The 10078-nt window shown below is 39.2% G+C and overlaps 1 pseudogene; it reads right to left on the bottom strand.

The window, feature by feature from the left end:
• Positions 1 to 1944: 1944 nt before the first annotated feature.
• LOC143544644 (protein FAR1-RELATED SEQUENCE 5-like) lies at positions 1945 to 5707 on the bottom strand (annotated as a pseudogene).
• Positions 5708 to 10078: the final 4371 nt, after the last annotated feature.

Here is a 10078-nt window from a genome sequence, read left to right as displayed (position 1 = left end):
TTAATGTTTGTTAGAAATAACGAATATGTTACACATGCACAGAGTATGGCAAAGCTTGATGAAAGCGTTTCAGACAACCAAAGACTTACGTATTCAAAACCAACATGCAAAATAACTTGAAGGAAGTAGGTCGGGATAGTATAAAAGAATACGATTTGGTGTTTATTCCTTTTCTGCATTTGAAACACTTCTATGTTATGTGTTTCGGTATGAAAGAATCGAAGGTGGACGTGCTAGACAACCTTGGTGGTGATGAAGCGTTTGATTCAAAACAGCCGCCAATCATGGTATGTTTGTTACGTACTCGTGGACGCATAGTAGTTAAAAATAGAAGTAAATACATTGTTAATAGTGTTTTTTTATAAACAGCACACACTTTCTGTGATTACTTGGCGGAGATACGTCATCCTATTGCGCAAAGGCTTAGATGTAGTAAACAAGCACGACTAAAGATGGGTTGGAGGACGCTGAATAATAATGTCAACTGCGGTGTGTTTGCAATGCGTCACATGGAAATGTATAAGGGTAAGCAATTGAAATATTGGTATGCTGGTCTGGCGGCAAAGTTAGAGATGCAAAAAAATCAGCCTAACGATCTGAGATTTGAAGTATTGTCAAAAATGTTGCTTGCTGATGTTAACATTTTGAGGGATGAAGTGATTAAAGAAGTTCGTGAGTATGCTAGGATGGACGATAGTGTTAAAAAGAAGTTGGATGAAGGCGTGTTTGAAAGGATATATCAGAGTGTTGAAAGGCGCTGTGACTGGAATGGTGGATTCATGCAAGTATTAAAAAGTGTTTTTTGAATTTGGTCTGTTTTCGCATCTTTTGAATAACTGGAATGTTATATTTTGGGGTTTATTATGAATGCTATTAGTTTAAAACAAGTAATGTTTATGTGACGATTATTGTTAATATTCAAATGGCTTTGTGACAAGTTGAAGTTATGAAAAGGACATAGTGCTAGACACAAATACAAAGTATTGGCCGAGTGAAGCTGAGAATAGATGATGCAACTATTATTATTATTTTTTTTGTACTCATAGGTTTTGTAAGAGAAAGCAAAAGTGTGGTGCAAAATATGAGTTCCATTCATATTAATTCCATGCAAAATATGAGTTTCATTAATATGAATAATCCAATAGACTATGCAGCACACTAATACCATTCAGCACCATGAATAGTGTGTCCACATGATAGCATGTAAGTGAAAATGGCATAGGAAACCGTAGATCGATATCGAATAAACTAGTTGATGAAACTACAGCTGCAAGTATGCCCCAAAAATGCAACTAGTGGTTGACCCGGTTGTTGATAGCTTTGGTCCAAAAACATGAAAAAATCAACTGTTACGAAAAAATTAAGCTGACAAAAATAGAGCATGAGCTAAGATTAAACTGGCACATATCATTAGACATTGATACAAAGGGGTAAACGACATATATGTTTAATATATAATATGCAAACACATTTGATTTGAAGAAGAAACTGATTTAAAATTAACACATGTCATAACACCAAGTAATAATATTATTCTAGAAAACATAAGATCAATGCAGATAAACTATAAAGTTGTATGAAACAACGGAAGTAAAAGAAACAACAAAAGTAAACTGATTTAAAACTTTTTGGACGCTTGTCGCATGTACGCCTATCGTGCTCTTCAGACCCACATATTTGGCATGTCCTCGGTTTCCGTGGTGGTTTGGTTGTTATCTGCTCACGAATGGACTTGAAACGTTTCTTAGACCCACAACCTTTAGTTCTAATTCCAACTGGAACACAAACGATGTCTTCAAAAGGTTGGTTAATTCTAAGTAAGTTAGCAATCATGTCATTGTTGGGTTCAGGTTGGGATGCAGATGTAGACTCATCTGCCTGACCCATATATCCTTGTATAAATTTACTAAACAAAGAAAGCTCATCCATTTTTCCTATCAAACGCTAAACAACACATTTAACATCTACCATGATGTCACAGACAACACCTTGAGCACCTTGAACATTTTTTAGTTTTTCGTTCGTATTGTGTAATCGTAAGGATGATCTAGGAACAGCCTGTCTTGTCCATCGCCTCAGTACATAGTGTTTTGGAAAGACCTTAACTTCGCAAAAGTTGATCACGTAAAATATATGTCTGCATAACAACCCATATTGCTCAAACCTACGGCAACTACACTTGAGAACCATATCAACCTCTCTAAAGTGCACCTAAAAAAAGGAAAATATTAGTATGATAACAATACAAATTTAATGTAGTCGAAACAAATATGTTATCTAACAAATGTACATAAGTTAAGATGGCGTGTACCTCAAACAAGACATTGCCAACAATGTCTTTGTCCTTAATGGAAAACTTTCTAAAATCGCCAACTAGAGAGACGACCATAGACGCACATCTATGAATAGAACAATAAATTTCTTATTGTACATCATTGAAAATGTTTCGTGTGTATATCATGTTCACTTGTCTCTCAATTTCAAGACCACTGATAAAATCGGGATTTGCGGACCGTGAAGTTGTTGGCATGAGGCCCGACATAGGTTCGTGTCGGTAATAAGCGGGAATCCAATCACTCCTCATAGAGTACATATCAGTCAACCATTTGTGCCCTGTTAAATTAAAATCTAGCATGATCTTCATCCATTCAGTTTCGAACGGAGCAGGTTCAATTGAATCAGTCCATACAATGTCACAAATCCTTCGCTTGAAGGTTTTATCTTTTGTTAAACTACTCCCAACCTGATAAAAAAACAAATTTAGTTGGTTTTACAAGCATGTGTATCACAAAAGTGTTTAATATAATTGAATATAATTAATAACCTTTTCTGCAAGTTTTCGCATAATATGCCACATGCACAACCGGTTTCGCGAATTACTAAAGACCTGTTGGATGGCATTTTTCATAGCCGCGTCTTGGTCGGTGACAACAACACAAGGCTCACTGCCCATCGATTTCTTAAAGACTTTTAACAACCACTTATAGGACTCAGTAGTCTCGGATGCACCAATGCCGCACCAAAAGTTATATTGCGATGGTGGTTGTCAATGCCCGTGAACGGGACAAACACCATGTCATACCTATAGAAAAGTGTAAGCTAATACCAGCACAAGTGAAAATATAATTAAGCATAATAATTGAAAATAAAAGCAAGGAAAACATACTTATTTGAACGAAATGTTAAGTCAATAGACACTACATCCCCAAACGTAAGGTAATTATGTTTCATTTCTTCGTCAGCCCAAAAAAGACCAGCAAGCTTTCCCTCATTACCAGTAGTGTACTCACATGAAAAATCAGGCAAATACTCCTTTTTATCCATCAATCACTGAACAACCATTTGGGCATCATACTTACCAATGTACTAAATAATATTCCTTTTGAAGTTCTTACAATCATTAGCAGTAACGCCAACTTCCTCAAACCCACCATAATGTGTTCTCATGAAATTGAAGGCCTTTACAGGTCCTATATTCATTTTTGACAAACTCTTTATCATTTCCTGTTTTACATATGTGAGTTGTCTGGCTGCACGCGTAAACTGATAATCTGAAGCCTCGATTAGTGGATGGTTGTTTTCTTCCAAAAAGGCATAAACCTTGTATGTGTTGTTTTCAGAAAGGGAAAGCTTCAAATGTGTGTGACATCCGGTTCGAATAGAGGGCCTATTATGACGTTGTTTTGTAGGATCCGAAGCCTCCGGATCATTCAAAGTATCAACTTTAGTAAAAGTTTTATAACCTTCTTTCGAACAAACAAAATATTTTAGTGTTATCAAACCACACTTGGTTACTTGTGTGGTCTTTCGAACTGTGAATCCACCGAGTTTGGAGTAGTTAAGGTAGAATGCAAGAGCTTGATCAAGGGTTTGAAATATCATATCAATCTGTGGCCTTTTTGAAAGTGGAACATCTGGAGTATAATACTTCATACCTGACCTAGGTGATGTTCGAACTATAACAACACCATAGTTCTCGTTAGCATCTTGCTCAACAAATGGCTCTGAAAAAACACATTATGTAACATATGAAAACAAAAAACAGCACTAGGTGATGATTAAAATAAACCACATTATGTAACAAGTGAAACTAATTTAATTAAAACAACAAAATTTGAAAAGAAACATCTATATTTTTTAATCTTACTGGTATGGTTCTAACATAACACACACCTAATATCGAGGCCTCCCTAATATGTGGTAGTCTACATTTAGGATGAATCTGTAAATAACAACACATGATGGCTAAACAACCTACAACCCTTAATGTTTTTAGTTAGTAAGTATGTGCATTACAACAAGGAGCATATGCGAATCAAGTAACCAACATACAACTGCAGGTTAGGTTTAAAACATTCAAAAACAACACAAGTTTAACAAACTTGAATGTTCAGCTTATTGATTGTGTGTGTCATAACAATACACATGACAACCGCAAAAACAAAACATGTGAATGGCTAGTGCCTGGTGCAATAAAGGGCTTGGTTCTTTTGACAACACAAAGGTTTTATTAATCGACAACAATTTGTTATTTGTGCATTACAACCTTTAACCATAGCAAAGCAATTGAACAATAAAAACTGAAAAACAAAGATACGTACCTAGTTCAACCAGATTGTCCATCCCAATTGTGAAAAAACTTGAATGTCGAAGGCAAAGGAATTGAAGTCCTTTCTTATAATTGAACTCTGAAAAAAAATACCCTGATCTCCGGCGCATGATTGATAGCATAATCGATTGTGAAATATTGATAAAAAATACACTTATTTACAAACCGCCTGATTGATAGCTTAAGAGATCGACAAAATATGTAACGTAATAACGGATGATTACAGGAATTAAAAATATAAGATTTTACAATATTGCTCTGCATATTTTAATTATTAATTTTGATTACTCATTTTGATTGGTTCTTATATTTCTCACCAAAAAAACACTTTCTATATGATCCTTTCTCATAAAACTTATTAGTAACTATTTTTAATAACAAATTTGTTTTGTTTACCTCTAACCATTATTATAATATAAAAATTCTAACACTTTATTGATTGAATAGCACCTAGGATTACATTGAAAACCAAAACGAATTGGGTCAAAAAACAAAAAAAATTGACGAATGTCATAACAAGCGTACGGGAATGAATCTGAGGCGTATGGAAGCAGATCTGAAGCGTATGGTGAGTTATGTAGGCTCTAATAATCTAACTCATCGATCCAAATGCAAAATTAACATCTAAAATGATCAATAAATGCTCATTAGGTAGACGACCTCAAATCTTCAATCAGTTTCATCAAACGTACGCAAATTTGATATAAATATGTTCGAATATGGGAAGTGCAATAACACCAAAACTAGGTCTAAAATCTCAAATTGCAGCGAAAATTGATGTATCATGAGCAACGCCTACTCTGATACCAGTCGTAAAAAATGATTTACGAGCCAACAATAAATTTCTATACGTGATACATGATTTAGGAGACGTAATTGATGACAATTAAGCGGAATGGTTGTTCTCATTGATCGTAACTGGACGATTTATAGGTTATACATACATGCATACATACGTACGTACGTACATATAGTTAAGATCGATCCACCATGGGGTGCACCCCCCTTGGCGGCTTATCATCCTAGAGAGAATCTGGCATCCTTAATTTAATAAGCATCATGTTGAACATGAGACATGGACTAACCTTTCATTCCCATTTGTGTTAAGCCATTCTTAATCTAGATCAATTTTCAAGCAGTCAATTAAACTCTCAACTGGAGCACGACCATGCAATATACCATAGTGTTGATGTGGGTCAGACTGCCATAGTCAATCAAAAATGAAATTTCACTTTGTCGATCAATTTTTGATGATCGCATTTTTGATGGCATTTTTGCATGGTCAATAACACCATACCGGTATGGTTCAATTTTTCATCTTCAAGACATTTTTGATGGCATTTTTGATGGTCAAATAACACCATACCGGTATGGTTCAAAAATGGCATTTTTGATGGCATTTTTGCATTTTCAAGACATTTTTGCATGGTCGATCAATTTTTCATCTTTGTCGATCAAATTTCACTTTGATAAGATTTCTAAATAACACCATACCGGTCAGACTGCCCTAAGCTTCAGCTAACCGAAGCTTCATAGTGTTGATGTGGGTCAACTATCTAGGATAGTGGGTCAACCGAAGCTTCAGCTAACCGAAGCTTCAGCTAACCGAAGCTTCATAGTGTTGATGTGGGTCAAAAATGCCATTTTTGATGTCTTGAAAATGCAAAAATGCCATCAACATATCTAGGATATGATAAATAAAAAAAAATCCTCTTTGAAGATTTAAGACAGTTAGTTGACCCACATCAACACTATGAAGCTTCGGTTAGCTGAAGCTTAGGGCAGTCTGACCGGTATGGTGTTATTTAGAAATCTTATCAAAGTGAAATTTGATCGACAAAGATGAAAAATTGATCGACCATGCAATCTGACCGGTATGGTGTTATTTGAACCATAGTCAATCAAAAATCCTTTTCACTTTGATAAGATTTCTAAATAACACCATACCGGTCAGACTGCCCTAAGCTTCAGCTAACCGAAGCTTCATAGTGTTGATGTGGGTCAACTAACTGTCTTAAATCTTCAAAGAGGATTTTTTTTTTTTTATCATATCCTAGATATGTTGAGAATTACATTATATTTGTGAATTCCCATTAGATTCCTTATCTAATAGAACTCATCACAACTTCTTGATCTCAAGTGGCATTTATCCCATATGTCTCTTGACTATGTGTTATACGGTACTAAGTGTTTCAAATCATATAAAACATTTAAGTTTGCACATATTAAAGTTTTGTAAAGTAAACTATTTTCACGGGTTTTAAACGAGTTAAAAGTATTCACTTCGTAAATGTCTTGAAAATGACAGACCCTCTTGGTAAATATTTATGTTCTCTGATCTATAGTTGTATCATATGTTTGTATCAATAAACTAGAACAACATAGGGCCAAGCTTCAGGTATTTACAGAATCTGGCTTTACTACCTAAACCTCACATTGTCTAGTTTTGAAGGTTCAAACCTTGTGTAAAATGTTGGGTTCTTTTACGGGCTCAAAACCTTATAATTGATTATTAATGAAGAAACACTAATCGACCCCGGGCAGATTACGGATAATCTGGGGGTTAAATAGATGTTTCCCACGAGGATGAGGTCCAGCAAAGAAAGTTGTTCTCCAGGTGACCTGCAAAACAGACACCGTAAGCTCGTCACTGAGAAGGGGGGGTTCCTCCTTGTGACCACCCTCCGGTGTGAGAATCAGACTAGATTGCTCTGAATATAAGTGTATATTAAGAGATTGCTAAAGAAGATAAGATAATGAGATATCTCCTCATGTCCTTACCATTCCAAGGTGTTGGAGTATTTATAGCCGAAGGTAGGTTTCCAAGAAGGTACAGCCGGCCGAATAGTATTCCTGTTCTACCAACAGTGGGCTACGCACGAGCCATGCTGATTGGTGGATAGGCTGCGGCTGATAGTGACAAGGCCGGCTGTATACTGTTCCTTTACTGCCGGCTATGCACTGTTCCACCAACTGTAGGCTACGCACGTCCCACAGTGAGGGTTGGTGAGTAGGCAGCGGCTAATAGTGACAAACAGTACTAGAGGGTGCTCCTCCTCGTACTGTTGTCGGTGAGCTATCACCCTGTGATTGGTTCATGGGCTGCTTTGGTCAGATCTTGTCTATTCTGTCCATACCTTGGCAGGTATAGTACAAAAGATCTTCCAGAAGCATACGGACTGGCTCATTTGGGCGGGAGTATTCCCGCCTTGCTCATTCCTTCAGGTGACATTACTGAAGTATCAAGAGTTAGTGCCTTGTGCGTGTAGCCTTGCTATTAGTGCGGGTAGCCTTCCCTGATGGCTTGTATCCGCAGCTGCGGGAACAGGCGGGGTACTTCACCATTGGGAGGCTTTCCCTGCGGGAACAGCTGGCATACTGCGCGTAAGGTCTTCATCTCTGAGCATGGTGGGTCCTGCGGAAGCAGTTGGTCCTTGCGCAGACGTCCCTCTTCAAGGTGAGTCTTGCGGGTTCAACTGGGCTCTGCTGGGACCTACCTCTTTAAGTCCCCCCAGTCCAATGTTCTTCTCATGAATTATTAATAAGTGAGGTGAACTTTTGGACTTTAGCAAGGGGTTTTGAAAAGGGTTTTTGGTTTTAAGGTTTTCCGTGGGGATTCTTCCCGCGGTTTTCCTAATGTCACGCAGAAATTCCCGACTTTTCTGCTTGATCTTTGGGTATGATGCGGGTAGGTTTGTAACCTCGCAAGTCAGGAGCGTTGAGTTTCACTTGTGTAGAATCTCCATGAGGTTTTGGTAGTTTTAACATAGTGATCAATTATGTTAAACAACCAATTCCATCTTGGAGCTTCAAACAAATTGTCAACGATCCCGCTATGCGGGGATGTTATTTCCCTTTCCGCGAGCATGGCCCAGAAGATCCTTCTTGGTTTCAATTCCCTGCGAGTGCTAAGTATGTGAAGGGTTTCGCCTTGACACTGTACCCGCACTCGTCTTATAGTTAGTTTACTTCCAAGGTATTCTTGGCGTCCATTCCCTGCGGGTGCTAAGTATGTGAAGGGTTTTACCTTGACACTGTACCCGCACCTGTCTTATAGTTACTTGGTTGCCCAGGTAAGGGGATATATTCCCTCTTATTTTTGAATATTTGAATCTTTTTGAATTTCTTTGAAATTCGAAGAGTTGGTGAAAGGATAAGAACAGTCCAGACTGTTGAAGGGACGTTAGTGTCTGACGGTTTCTTCTGACAGTTTCAGGACGTGCAGGAAGTTATGACGACGTGACAGTATATGGTCATTCCAGGCGCTTTTTCAGGCGCGTGGGTGCGGTTTTTACGGCACACGTCCCGTCAACAGCTGTTGCCAGGTTGCTTTTTCCACGTGTCATACTTTCATTGCACCCGCTCTTTTCTCTCTCCTCCGCATTAAATTCATCGCATTTATTGCGATGAGTATATAAAGGGGGTGAGGGTTCATAGTAATCTACACTTTCACTTCTCTCTTCTTCTTGTAAACGATTTCCGGCGAATACTCACTATTCCGTCGAGCATTCTTCTGAAATCATTCTGTTACATCCAAAACATGTCTTGTACCCGTGATTTTGAGGCCGCTGCCGAGGAGTCTGAGATGCTCGTCGACAACCCGACGTCGACATCCGATAAGGACGACAAGAGCACTGCTGGTGAGTGCCAGTGCGCTCTTCCTACTGATCTCTACCAGTACATCGTCCGGAAGTTCATGCTCGAGCCTTTCGAGCCTGAGTTTCCGGAGCCTCATCAGACGGTGTACGATGCCCCCAAGGGCAAGATAGGGGTGTACGCCGCATTCTTCGTCTATGGGAATCTGAGGTTCCCATTGACGAAGTTTGTGTACCGTGTTCTGGAGAGGCACGGTGTACACTTGACGGAGGTACACCCAATGGCGATCGCAAAGATCCGCCATTTCGAATGGGTGTGCCTCATTATGGGTGTGGAGCCCCATGTCGACCGCCTGATGACCTTCTACTCCTGGAGGTGCATCCAAGGGTGGTACACCCTGGTCAACCGGATCAAGGGTCTGAAGATTTGCGCAACCGAGCGCAGTCTTCGGTCGTGGAAGCGGGAGTTTTTTTATATCTCCGCTCGCGTCATCCCGATAAAGATGACGTTTAAAAACGGGAGCGCGCTCCCGAACCTTCCCGCCTTGAATTACCAGGAGGCGGAATGGTTCTCCACGGTTTCCCGGATCCAGTCCCCGGTTTACCGCTTTGCGGAGTCCGGGATGGTGATGCTCGGGATGAGCCGGGTGTGGAAGGAGGCGTCACAGATTCCCATCGTCCTAGAATACGGTTTGAATTCTGTCCTTTACGGTATGCTTTGTCTTCTTTGTTGATTTAGGTTTTTCTTCTAACTGTTTCTTCTTTTATTTCCGAAGGGAATGACTTGCAGTCGCTCCTGCACCCGCGGGAGGCTGATGGTCCCGCTCGGATGGGTACTCATGCTCTAGATGAGAACGAGTTGCCCATCCTTGAG

The sequence above is a fragment of the Bidens hawaiensis genome, unplaced genomic scaffold (assembly GCF_021521415.1).
Source record: "Bidens hawaiensis isolate Kalapana, Puna unplaced genomic scaffold, B.hawaiensis_p1.1 tig00013649_1, whole genome shotgun sequence".
NCBI classification, from domain to species: domain Eukaryota; kingdom Viridiplantae; phylum Streptophyta; class Magnoliopsida; order Asterales; family Asteraceae; genus Bidens; species Bidens hawaiensis.
The sequence above is the reverse complement of the archived record's forward strand: the minus strand, read 5'-3'. Positions and strand labels throughout refer to the sequence as shown.